A 13,715-nucleotide genomic window follows, 5' to 3' on the forward strand; every position below is an offset into this window, starting at 1 on the left:
GAGAGAGAAAGAGAATGGGAGAAAGAGACAGGGATGGGTTGGGCCCGGCCCTAACAGAGCCGTATTGTGAAGTCAAATTCTTCCCAAAGTCAGGAAGGAGCCAAGCCAATAACTGTTCTGTATGGCTGAATTAATGAATGAATCATACCCATTGTGATGTTATGCCAAGCCTGCCCTACTCTAGCATACCTTACCCTATCCTATCCTACCTTACCTTACCTTACCTTACCTTACCTAAACTTACCTTACCTTATCTTATCTTACCTTACCTTATCTTACCTTACCTTACCTTACCTTATCTTACCTTACCTTATCTTATCTTACCTTACCTTACCGTACCTTATCTTACCTTACCTTACCTTACCTTACCTTACCTTATCTTACCTTACCTTACCTTACCTTACCTTATCTTACCTTACCTTACCTTACCTTATCTTACCTTACCTTATCTTATCTTACCTTACCTTACCGTACCTTATCTTACCTTACCTTACCTTACCTTATCTTACCTTATCTTACCTTACCTTATCTTACCTTACCTTACCTTATCTTATCTTATCTTATCTTACCTTATCTTACCTTACCTTACCTTACCTTATCTTACCTTACCTTATCTTATCTTACATTACCTTACCTTATCTTACCTTACCTTACCTTATCTTACCTTACCTTACCTTACCTTATCTTACCTTACCTTACCTTACCTTATCTTACCTTACCTTACCTTATCTTACCTTACCTTACCTTACCGTACCTTACCTTAGCTTACCTTACCTTACCTTACCTTACCTTATCTTACCTTACCTTACCTTATCTTATCTTATCTTATCTTACCTTATCTTACCTTACCTTACCTTACCTTATCTTACCTTACCTTATCTTATCTTACCTTACCTTACCTTACCTTACCATACTCGACCCAACCCTACTATACCCTATCCTATCCTACGTTACCTTACCTTACCTTACCTTACCGTACCTTACCTTACCTTACCTTACCTTACCTTACCTTACCTTACCTTATCTTACCTTACCTTACCTTATCTTATCTTATCTTATCTTACCTTATCTTACCTTACCTTACCTTACCTTACCGTACCTTACCTTACCTTACCTTACCTTACCTTACCTTACCATACTCGACCCAACCCTACTATACCCTATCCTATCCTACGTTACCTTACCTTACCTTACCTTATCTTACCTTACCTTACCATACTCAACCCAACCCTACTCTACCCTATCCTATCCTAACTTACCTTACCGTACCCTATACTACCCTACCCTTCCCTACCCCGGGATGGGATTAGGACATGGAGAGGAATAGACAGCAATTGGCAACAGCCTTTAGTTTGCTAGCTTCCCATTCACAATGAACAGGGCGGTAAAGGACAGAGCCATCATTTAGGACACTTAATGGTTAGCTCCTCATTTGGAATGAGCAGGGCTAGCCGGGTCATAGAGGCCGGAGAGAGAGAGACAGGGTAGAGCTAGACAGGACATAGAGGCCAGAGAGAGAGAGACAGGGCAGAGCTAGACGGGACATAGAAGCTGGAGGGAGAGAGACAGGGTAGAGCTAGACGGGTCATAGAGGCTGGAGGGAGAGAGACAGGGTAGAGCTAGACGGGTCATAGAGGCTGGAGAGAGAGAGACAGGACAGAGCTAGACAGAACATAGAGGCTGGAGGGAGAGAGACAGGGCAGAGCTAGACGGGACATAGAGGCTTCAGGGAGAGAGACAGGGCAGGTCTAGCTGGGTGGTGGAGGTTTCAGGGAGAGAGACAAGGCAGGTCTAGCTGGGTGGTGGAGGCTTCAGGGAGAGAGACAGGGCAGGTCTAGCTGGGTGGTGGAGGCTTCAGGGAGAAGGACAGGACAGGACAGAACAGGACAGGACAAGACAGGTTAGGATAATATAATGTATTTTAATTAGCCAGGTGATAGAGACAGGACAGGACAGGACAGGTTAGGATAATATAATGTATTTTAGTTTGCCAGGTGGTAGAGACAGGACAGGACAGGACAGAACTGGACAGGACAGAACAGAACAGGACAGAACAGGACAGGACAGAACAGGACGGGACAAGACAGGTTAGGATAATATAATGTATTTTAGTTTGCCAGGTGGTAGAGACAGGACAGAACAGGACAGGTTAGGACAATATAATGTATTTTAGTTTGCCAGGTGGTAGAGACAGGACAGGACAGAATAGGACAGGACAGAACAGGACAGGACAGGACAGGTTAGGATAATAGAATGTATTTTAGTTAGCCAGGTGATAGAGACAGGACAGGACAGAACAGGACAGGTTAGGACAATATAATGTATTTTAGTTTGCCAGGTGGTAGAGACAGGACAGGACAGAATAGGACAGGACAGAACAGGACAGGACAGGACAGGTTAGGATAATAGAATGTATTTTAGTTAGCCAGGTGATAGAGACAGGACAGGACAGAACAGGACAGAACAGGACAGGACAGGACAGAACAGGACAGGACAGGACAGGACAGGTTAGGGTAATATAATGTATTTTAGTTAGCCAGGTGATAGAGACAGGACAGGACAGAACAGGACAGGACAGGACAAGACAGATGTCGTTACTAAATCCTGTTCTGCCTGCAGCCTCCTTACAGCTTTCTCTTTTCCATTCACACCCTCTCCTCCATCACACTCCCGTCCTCCTGTCTGTGTCTGCACCTCCAGCTACCCCCCACCCCCCCCCTTCTCTTTCCCTCCCCGTTACCCAGCGAGCTTTGTGGTAGGTCCCCGAGTTCAGGCAATATTGGGTTGCACCTCTTAAAACATGTCAGACTCTCTCTCTCTCTCTGTGTGGTGAGAAATAAAGAATGGAAAAATTATGAAATTAATCATTTCACTAAGGTTTTTCTTTATGTTTTTCACATACTAGCTGTTTAAAGGAGGAGAGAAAGAGGGAGGGATGGAAAGAGAATGAAATTGAGAGAGAGAGAGAGATATAGGGAGGGAGGGAGGGAGGGAGGGAGGGAGGGAGGGAGGGAGGGAGGGAGGGAGGGACGGACAGAGAGACAGACAGACAGAGAGAGAGAGAGAGAGAGAGAGAGAGAGACAGAGAGAGAGAGAGAGAGAGAGAGAGAGAGAGAGAGAGAGACAGAAAGAGAGAGACAGAGAGAGAGAGAGAGAGAGAGAGGTCTCACAGACAGACAGAGAGAGAGAGAGAGAGAGAGAGAGAGAGAGACCGAGAGAGAGACAGAGAGAGAGACAGAGAGACATAGAGAGAGAGAGAGACAGAGAGAGAGAGACAGAGAGAGAGAGAGAGAGAGAGAGAGGGGTCTCACAGAGAAGGAGACTACCACAAGTCTAGCCTCAGAGAAGGAGACTACCACAAGTCTAGCCTCAGAAAAGGAGACTACCACAAGTCTAGCCTCAACCTCAATCTCAGCCCCAACCTCAGCCTCAACCTCATCCTCAACCTCAGTCTCAACCTCATCCTCATCCTCCATCCCTAGCCTAAGCCACAGCCTCAATCTCAGCCCCAACCTCAGCTTTATGCTCAAATTCAACCTCAGCCTCAACCTCAGCCTCAACCTCAACCTCAACCTCAACCTCAGCCTCAACCCGGAGATGACTGCAACTGAACAGAATCAGATACCATCTCTCACACACACACACACACGCACGCACGCAGACAGGCAGACAGACAGACAGAGAGAGAGAGAGAGAGGGAGAGAGAGAGAGAGAGAGAGAGAGAGAGAGAGAGAGAGAGAGAGAGAGAGAGAGAGAGATAGACAGAGAGACATAGAGAGAGAGAGAGAGAGAGAGAGAGGTCTGTGCCTTTGCCACTTCATCTTTGTGGTTTGATCAGCCTGTACAGTTTCTTTGCCACAGCCTTCTTCAACAGCCATCATGTAAGGTGATCTCTTTGTTGGCACTTTGGTCCAGAGTTGTACCACTACTGTAGTCTCTGCCCTCTACATTCACAGACAGACAGACAGACAGACAGACAGACAGACAGACAGACAGACAGACAGACAGACATCGTTAGGGCCACAGAAGTCTGTGGAGTAGCCAATGGAACCATGTCTAGGTACTGTTTATCCCGATATGATTGGCTCGTGTCTTTGCTCAGTTACGTTCTGATTTTTGCTCAGCTTGTTATTTATGATGTAACCCTGGATACAAGTCCAGGCCTAATCAGCCATGTTCTTATCGTCATTCAGACACAACAAGGGCTTGTCTATTTTACTGCTGAATCATAGATCCAAATATAACGCAGAATGTGGGGTTTTTCTTCTTCCGTTGGTCTCACGAGAAAGTTTTGTAAGACAGACCTCAGCTGATCCGGTCAGCTCCATTTTTAGAATGTTGTCTAGACTAGAAGTCCTTTACGCATGGGAATGACCCCCCCCCCCCCCCCCCCCCAAAAAAAAAACAACGGGCACAGAACTCACAACTGTCTAGATTTCAAGCCAGTAGCTAAGTACCCTCACAAACGTTGACGAAGACGTTCTGTCTGTGTGTGTAAACAGGTAAGGGTTTTGCCCCTTTGAATCCCCAGCCAAGCATCTTATTCAAAACTTAAAGTCTGTTACACATTTAACACAAACTACTCAAACTCTACTCTGTGTTCTACACAAGTTCTACATACTTTTGTTTGGCCCAAAAAATGTTGGAATGGACCGTATACAACTTTACAATATATCTCTCTGTATATCTCTGTATATCTCTGTATATCTCTATATATCTCTGTATATCTCTGTATATCTCTGTATATCTATGTATATCTCTGTATATCTCTGCATATCTCTGTGTATCTATGTATATCTCTATATATCTCTATGTATCTCTGTGTATCTCTATATATCTCTGCATATCTATATATATCTCTGTGTATCTATGTATATCTCTATATATATCTATGTATCTCTGTGTATCTCTATATATCTCTGCATATCTCTATATATCTCTGTATATCTCTGTATATCTCTATATATCTCTATATATCTCTGTATGTCTCTGTATATCTCTATATATCTCTGTGTATCTCTATATATCTCTGTATATCTCTATATATCTCTGTATATCTCTATATATCTCTGTATGTCTCTGTATATATCTATATATCTCTGTATATCTCTATATATCTCTGTATATCTCTGTATATCTCTATATATCTCTGTATGCCTCTGTAATCTCTATATATCTGTGTATGTCTCTGTATATCTCTATATATCTCTGTATATCTCTATATATCTCTGTATATCTCTGTATATCTCTGTATATCTCTATATATCTCTGTATATCTCTGTATATCTCTATATATCTCTGTATATCTCTGTATATCTCTGTATATCTCTGTATATCTCTGTATATCTCTATATATCTCTGTATATCTCTGTATATCTCTGTATATCTCTATATATCTCTGTATATCTCTATATATCTCTGTATATCTCTGTATATCTCTGTATATCTCTGTATATCTCTGTATGTCTCTGTATATCTCTATATATCTCTGTATATCTCTGTATATCTCTGTATATCTCTGTATATCTCTGTATGTCTCTGTATATCTCTATATATCTCTATATATCTCTGTATATCTCTGTATATCTCTGTATATCTCTAAAACAGCAATCCTTCTGATTACATTTGATTACTGGCCCAACGCGGTTAACTGTAACGTTTCTCGTCTTCGGAGGAGGAGTACGAAGGATCGGACCACTGCGCAGCGTGGTAAGTGTTATTTTATTAGAACAGAAACACTAAACAAAATAACAAAGAGAGTGAAACAAAAAAACTAAACAGTCCTGTAAGCAACAAAACAGAAAATAACAACCCACAACCCATAGTGGGAAAACAGGCTGCCTAAGTATGATTCTCAGTCAGAGACAACGATTGACAGCTGCCTCTGATTGGGAACCATACAAGGCCAACCACTTAGACATACAGTGCCTTGCGAAAGTATTCGGCCCCCTTGAACTTTGCGACCTTTTGCCACATTTCAGGCTTCAAACATAAAGATATAAAACTGTATTTTTTTGTGAAGAATCAACAACAAGTGGGACACAATCATGAAGTGGAACAACATTTATTGGATATTTCAAACTTTTTTAACAAATCAAAAACTGAAAAATTGGGCGTGCACTCGAATACTTTCGCAAGGCACTGTATACACACAGAACAAAACATAGAATGCCTAACCCAACTCACGCCCTGACCAAACTAAAACAGAGACATAAAAAAGGAACTAAGGTCGGGACGTGACTGCTAGGCTACCTGTGGGACCCACAGAGATACGAATCCAACGCAGTCAACGATGTCATCCTCTGCCTCCTATGATGTCATCCTCTCCTATGATGTCATCTCTCTAGTGTTCTGGAGAAGAGATTGTCTATAGGGCTCTGGTCTAAAGTAGTATACTATATATAGGGAATAGGGTGCCAGAAGGCTCTGGTCTAAAGTAGTGCACTATATATAGGGAATAGGGTGCCATAGGGCTCTGGTCAAAAGTAGTGCACTATATAGGGAATAGGGTTCTATAGGGCTCTGGTCTAAAGTAGTGCACTATATAGGGAATAGGGTGCCACTTGGAATGAATGAATTCTCTGGGCCTGTAAAATGTCTCTATTATAGTGTTTTATAGGAAGATTCTCTCCTGTAGCCTCTATCTCTCAGCCTCTCTCTTGTAGCCTCTATCTTGTTGTCTCTCTCTTGTAGCCTCTCTCTTGTAGCCTCTCTCTTGTAGCTTCTTCCTCGAATCCTCTCTCCTGTAGCCTCTCTCTTGTAGACTCTCTCTTGTAGCTTCTTCCTCGAAGCCTCTCTCCTGTAGCCTCTCTCCTGTAGCATCTCTCTTGTAGACTCTCTCTTGTAGCCTCTATTTCTCAGCCTATCTCTTGTAGCCTCTATCTCTCAGCCTCTCTCTTGTAGCCTCTCTCTCTCAGCTTCTCTCAGCCTCTCTCCTGGAGCCTCTCTCTTGTTGTCTCTCTCTTGAAGCCTCTCTCTTGTTGTCTCTCTCTTGAAGCCTCTCTCTTGTTGTCTCTCTCTTGAAGCCTCTATCTCTCAGCCTCTTTCAGCCTCTCTCCTGGAGCCTCTCTCTTGTTGTTTCTCTCCTGGAGCCTCTCTCTTGTAGACATACTAATTGTTCACAACATTGTTATGCGTGTTACCAAGAAAAGACTAATGAACAGATTTGTGGCAGTATTGAATAACCACCTATTTTTACACTCGTAACATCAGCATACATAAACCGAGAATATGGGTCAGATAACACACACACACACACACACACACACACACACACACACACACACACACACACACACACACACACACACACACACTGTGTTTAAACCACAAAGGACCTCATTCAAGGGTGTCAAAGTCACATTTGGGTTTTTGTTGAAGAACACATTGTACTAACCGCAGTGGTTGGAAAAAGTACCCAGTTGTCACACTTAAGTGAAAGGAAAGACAAATGAATAGAAAATGACTCAAGTAAAAGTGAAAGTCACCCAGTAAAATACTATTTGAGTAAAAGTCCAAAAGTATTTGGTTTTAAATATACTTAACTGTATCAAGAGTAAAAGTTTAAAACATTTCAAATTCATGATATTAGGCAAAACAGACAGGATTTTTACATTTTTTTAATTTACGGTGCACTCAGGGTACACTCAAACATCATTTACATATAGCCAGGGGAACACTCAGATATCATTTACAGATAGCCAGGGGAACACTCAGATATCATTTACAGATAGCCAGGGGAACACTCAGATATCATTTACAGATAGCCAGGGGAACACTCAGATATCATTTACAGATAGCCAGGGGAACACTCAGATATCATTTACAGATAGCCAGGGGAACACTCAGATATCATTTACAGATAGCCAGGGGAACACTCAGATATCATTTACATATAGCCAGAGGAACACTCAGATATCATTTACAGATAGCCAGGGGAACACTCAGATATCATTTACAGATAGCCAGGGGAACACTCAGATATCATTTACATATAGCCAGGGGAACACTCAGATATCATTTACAGATAGCCAGGGGAATACTCAGATATCATTTACAGATAGCCAGGGGAACACTCAGATATCATTTACAGATAGCCAGGGGAATACTCAGATATCATTTACAGATAGCCAGGGGAACACTCAGATATCATTTACAGATAGCCAGGGAACACTCAGATATCATTTACAGATAGCCAGGGGAACACTCAGATATCATTTACAGATAGCCAGGGGAACACTCAGATATCATTTACAGATAGCCAGGGAGTAAAAAGTACATGGTTTTCTTTAGGAATGTAGTGAAGTAAAAGTAGTCCAAAGTATAACTAGTAAAGTACAGATACCCCCCAAAAACGACTTAAGTATTTATACTTAAGGACTTTACACCACTACTTTTAATTTATACAGGAAAACATTGTCACTTCTGTGTATCACAACGTCTGGAGAGTAATTTACAAAGCTACCAAAAAAAAACCCGCTCATGATTGAAAAACACACTCTACATACACACGGTAATGGTGTCTGTTAAGAAATCACACGTCTGTTGCATCACCTGGTCGTCCCCTGTTTTCTGCCCAGGATTGATTAGTGAACCTCACTACTCAGGTCAAATAGAAAGAGAGATGGATTCTTCAGTCAAACAGAGGTGGAAGCTAGGAGACTTCAATGGACGCCGTAGACCTGTGGTTCAGACAAAATAAATTAGTTTTAAAGGGCTGCATTCAGTCTAAACAAAAATAGCCACGGGCGCACCACACTATAAAAATCTCATGTAAAACCCAGTTTAATGAGTGATACTTTTTCTGACGTACCAATGTGACTTTTCCTTTCTAATCTTTAGGAAACATATTGGGCAGCATGAACACCCTTATTGGGCAATCTAACCCTACAGTAGCCCTGGCTACTCCTGATTAGTCTTTAGGAAACATATTGGGCAGCATGAACACCCTTATTGGGCAATCTAACCCTACAGTAGCCCTGGCTACTTCTGATTAGTCTTTAGGAAACTACAATTTGTTTTCTAAGGTCTTTCTATTGATTTTCCCTTTAGGCCTAGAAATACATCCACAGGTACACCTCCAATTGACTCAAATTATGTCAATTAGCCTATCGGAAGTTTCTAAAGCCATGACATCATTTTTTGGAATTTTCCAAGCTGTTTAAAGGCAGTCAACTTAGTGTATGTCAACTTCTGACCCACTGGAATTGTGATACAGTGAATTATAAGTGAAATAATCTGTCTGTAAACAATTGCACTACTTTGTGCAAGTCATTTTTCCAACAATTGTTTACAGAAAGATTATTTCACTTATAACTCACTGTATCACAATTCACAGTTGTATCACAATATCACAATTCACGGATTTCCGAACCGACTTGCCAAAACTATAGTTTGTTAACATGAAATGTGTGGAGTGGTTGAAAAACAAGTTTTAATTACTCCAACCTAAATGTATGTAAACTTCAGGCTTCAACTGTATATATGTATGTATATATATATATATATTTTTTATGCTTCAATGGGTCTTAAAATTCAAAATCACATATCATAATAATGCTCGGTATGACCTTCTTTAAACCCGAACAAATATAATTCCTCAATGTTCATCTCAAATAACACCACATTCATGCATTTAGCTATTGTAACTCTATTTATACATTTTTTTGCTTGGGGAGGATGCCCCCAGACCCTCCTACATGCCTTGGACTAAGACCCAAATGTCTTCAAATCCTATAAAGGCACCTGCTGAATGACCCCAGAACTCTGATACTGTACTATTAAAATAATAATCAATAAACTGAAAGAAAAGGAAAGACCGTTTCTCCCTCCCATTACTAATTATTGTCGGAGCTGATGACTGATATGATTGTGTGTGTGATATGATAGCCTTTCTATTCAAACTGCTAATTTCACACATGATTGAGTCCCTATTGTTTGTAATGAACCAGCTTTCCTGAATATTGCACTTGACTGGCTGACTGACTACTGGGCACAATGGCTGCCATTATACTATTGGCTCGCTGGACCCATTTATCATTGTACCCGGCCCTATGATAGAGATTACAGCACGCACACACATATACACACAAGAGTGCCATGGCGGTCTGGTTTCTGGCTTCTCTGTCATGGATGAGAGTGTTCTCTCCACAAGGAGTCATTCACACAGTCTTAATTGACCACCAACAATCACTCAACAGATTTCTGGACTCTTTGAAATAATAGGCCCTTCACTGGGGTGACTTTTATATGAGGCTGTCCGAGGAGTGTGGCCTGCCTCAGAGCGATGCTTCCATTGTAGGGAGAGGAGAGGGCATTTTGGTGGATGGGCTGCCTGGAGGGTTTTTGTCGCTATTATGGTCATAAATTCTGTCTCTTAAACACTGACCTCAATGGAAACACTGAATATAGAATGCAATATGCATTCAGGGGAGACAGTGATATCAACATATATCTTAGGCCTAAGTTGGATTGGAACTTAGTCTGGGTTGAGGACTGATTTTGCCCCTATGATGCATTCTGTCAGAATGCAGGAATAATGGTTGAAGACAAGGTTTCCATTTCTTCCATTATCTAACTTCAAATAAAGGCCCAAGCACAGGGAGACAGTAGGGAAGGATGGAGATACTGTATTTAAAGGTGTGATTAAGTTGTGTGGTAGGTCTTGAATTGGATGGGGATAACAGGGACGTGGTGGTCTGGAAGGGAGAGACAGTAGGGAAACATTAGGAGCGCATCACAGTAAAGGTGCAGACATGACAAGGTAGTGACAGGAGACTGTAGAACTACAACCTGAAGAGACTGGCCGGAGACTGTAGAACTACAACCTGAAGAGACTGGCAGGAGACTGTAGAACTACAACCTGAAGAGACTGGCAGGAGACTGTAGAACTACAACCTGAAGAGACTGCCAGGAGACTGTAGAACTACAACCTGAATAGACTGGCAGGAGACTGTAGAACTACAACCTGAAGAGACTGCCAGGAGACTGTAGAACTACAACCTGAAGAGACTGCCAGGAGATTACAGAACTACAACCTGAAGAGACTGCCAGGAGACTGTAGAACTACAACCTGAAGAGACTTCCAGGAGACTGCCAGGAAACTTTAGAACAACAAACTGAAGAGACTGCCATTAGACTCCCAGGAGACTGTAGAACTACAAACTGAAGAGACTGCCAGGAGACTGTAGAACTACAACCTGAAGAGACTGCCAGGAGAATAGAACAGAACTACAAACTGAAGAGACTGCCAGGAGACTGCCAGGAGACTTTAAGGAGACTGTAGTACTACAAACTGAAGAGACTGCCAGGAGACTGTAGAACTACAACCTGAAGAGACTGGCAAGAGACTGTAGAACTACAACCTGAAGAGACTGCCAGGAGTGTAGAACAGAACTACAAACTGAAGAGACTGCCAGAAGACTGTAGGACTACAAACTGAAGAGACTGCCAGGAGACTGTAGTACTACAAACTGAAGAGACTGCCAGGAGACTGTAGAACTACAACCTGAAGAGACTGCCAGGAGACTGTAGAACTGCAACCTGAAGAAACTGTCAAGAGACTGTAGAACTACAAACAGAAGAGACTGCCAGGAGACTATAGAACTACAACCTGAAGAGACTGTCAGGAGACTGCCAGGAGACTGTAGAACTACAAACTGAAGAGACTGCCAGGAGAATACAGAACTACAACCTGAAAAGACTGCCAGGAGACTGTAGAACTACAAACTGAAGAGACTGCCAGTAGAATAGAACAGAACTACAAACTGAAGAGACTGCCAGGAGACTGTAGAACTACAAACTGAAGAGACTGCCAGGAGACTGTAGAACTACAACCTGAAGAGACTGCCAGGAGAATAGAACAGAACGACAAAATGAAGAGACTGCCAGGAGACTGCCAGGTGACTGCCAGGAGAATACAGAACTACAACCTGAAAAGACTGCTAGGAGACTGTAGAACTACAAACTGAAGAGACTGCCAGGAGAATAGAACAGAACTACAAACTGAAGAGGATGCCAGAAGAATACAGAACTACAACCTGAAGAGACTTCCAGGAGACTGTAGAACTACAAACTGAAGAGACTGCCAGTAGAATAGAACAGAACTACAAACTGAAGAGACTGCCAGGAGACTGTAGAACTACAAACTGAAGAGACTGCCAGGAGAATACAGAACTACAACCTGAAGAGACTTCCAGGAGACTGTAGAACTACAAACTGAAGAGACTGCCAGTAGAATAGACCAGAACTACAAACTGAAGAGACTGCCAGGAGACTATAAAACTAGAACCTGAAGAGACTGCCAGTAGACTACAGAACTACAACCTGAAGAGACTTCCAGGAGACTGTAGAACTACAAACTGAAGAGACTGCCAGTAGAATAGAACAGAACTACAAACTGAAGAGACTGCCAGTAGAATACAAAACTAGAACCTGCCAGGAGAAACTGCCAGGAGAACAGGAGAATAGAACAGACTGCCAGAGACTGAAGAGACTGCCAGGAGAACAGAACAGAACTACAACCTGAAGAGACTGCCAGGAGACTGTAGAACTACAAACTGAAGAGACTGCCAGGAGAATAGAACAGAACTACAAACTGAAGAGACTGCCAGAAGAATACAGAACTACAACCTGAAGAGACTTCCAGGAGACTGTAGAACTACAACCTGAAGAGACTGCCAGGAGAATAGAACAGAACGACAAAATGAAGAGACTGCCAGGAGACTGCCAGGTGACTGCCAGGAGAATACAGAACTACAACCTGAAAAGACTGCTAGGAGACTGTAGAACTACAAACTGAAGAGACTGCCAGGAGAATAGAACAGAACTACAAACTGAAGAGACTGCCAGAAGAATACAGAACTACAACCTGAAGAGACTTCCAGGAGACTGTAGAACTACAAACTGAAGAGACTGCCAGTAGAATAGAACAGAACTACAAACTGAAGAGACTGCCAGGAGACTGTAGAACTACAAACTGAAGAGACTGCCAGGAGAATACAGAACTACAACCTGAAGAGACTTCCAGGAGACTGTAGAACTACAAACTGAAGAGACTGCCAGTAGAATAGAACAGAACTACAAACTGAAGAGACTGCCAGGAGACTATAAAACTAGAACCTGAAGAGACTGCCAGTAGACTACAGAACTACAACCTGAAGAGACTTCCAGGAGACTGTAGAACTACAAACTGAAGAGACTGCCAGTAGAATAGAACAGAACTACAAACTGAAGAGACTGCCAGTAGAATACAAAACTAGAACCTGCCAGGAGAAACTGCCAGGAGAACAGGAGAATAGAACAGACTGCCAGAGACTGAAGAGACTGCCAGGAGAACAGAACAGAACTACAACCTGAAGAGACTGCCAGGAGAATACAGAACTACAACCTGAAAAGACTGCCAGGAGACTGTAGAACTACAAACTGAAGAGACTGCCAGGAGAATAGAACAGAACTACAAACTGAAGAGACTGCCAGAAGAATACAGAACTACAACCTGAAGAGACTTCCAGGAGACTGTAGAACTACAACCTGAAGAGACTGCCAGTAGACTATACAACTACAACCTGAAGAGACTGCCAGGAGACTATAAAACTACAACCTGAAGAGACTGCCAGGAGACTGTAGAACTACAACCTGAAGAGACTGCCAGGAGACTGTAGAACTACAACCTGAAGAGACTGCCAGGAGACTGTAGAACTACAACCTGAAGAGAC

The sequence above is a fragment of the Oncorhynchus clarkii genome, chromosome 16 (genome assembly GCF_045791955.1).
Source record: "Oncorhynchus clarkii lewisi isolate Uvic-CL-2024 chromosome 16, UVic_Ocla_1.0, whole genome shotgun sequence".
NCBI classification, from domain to species: Eukaryota; Metazoa; Chordata; class Actinopteri; order Salmoniformes; family Salmonidae; genus Oncorhynchus; species Oncorhynchus clarkii.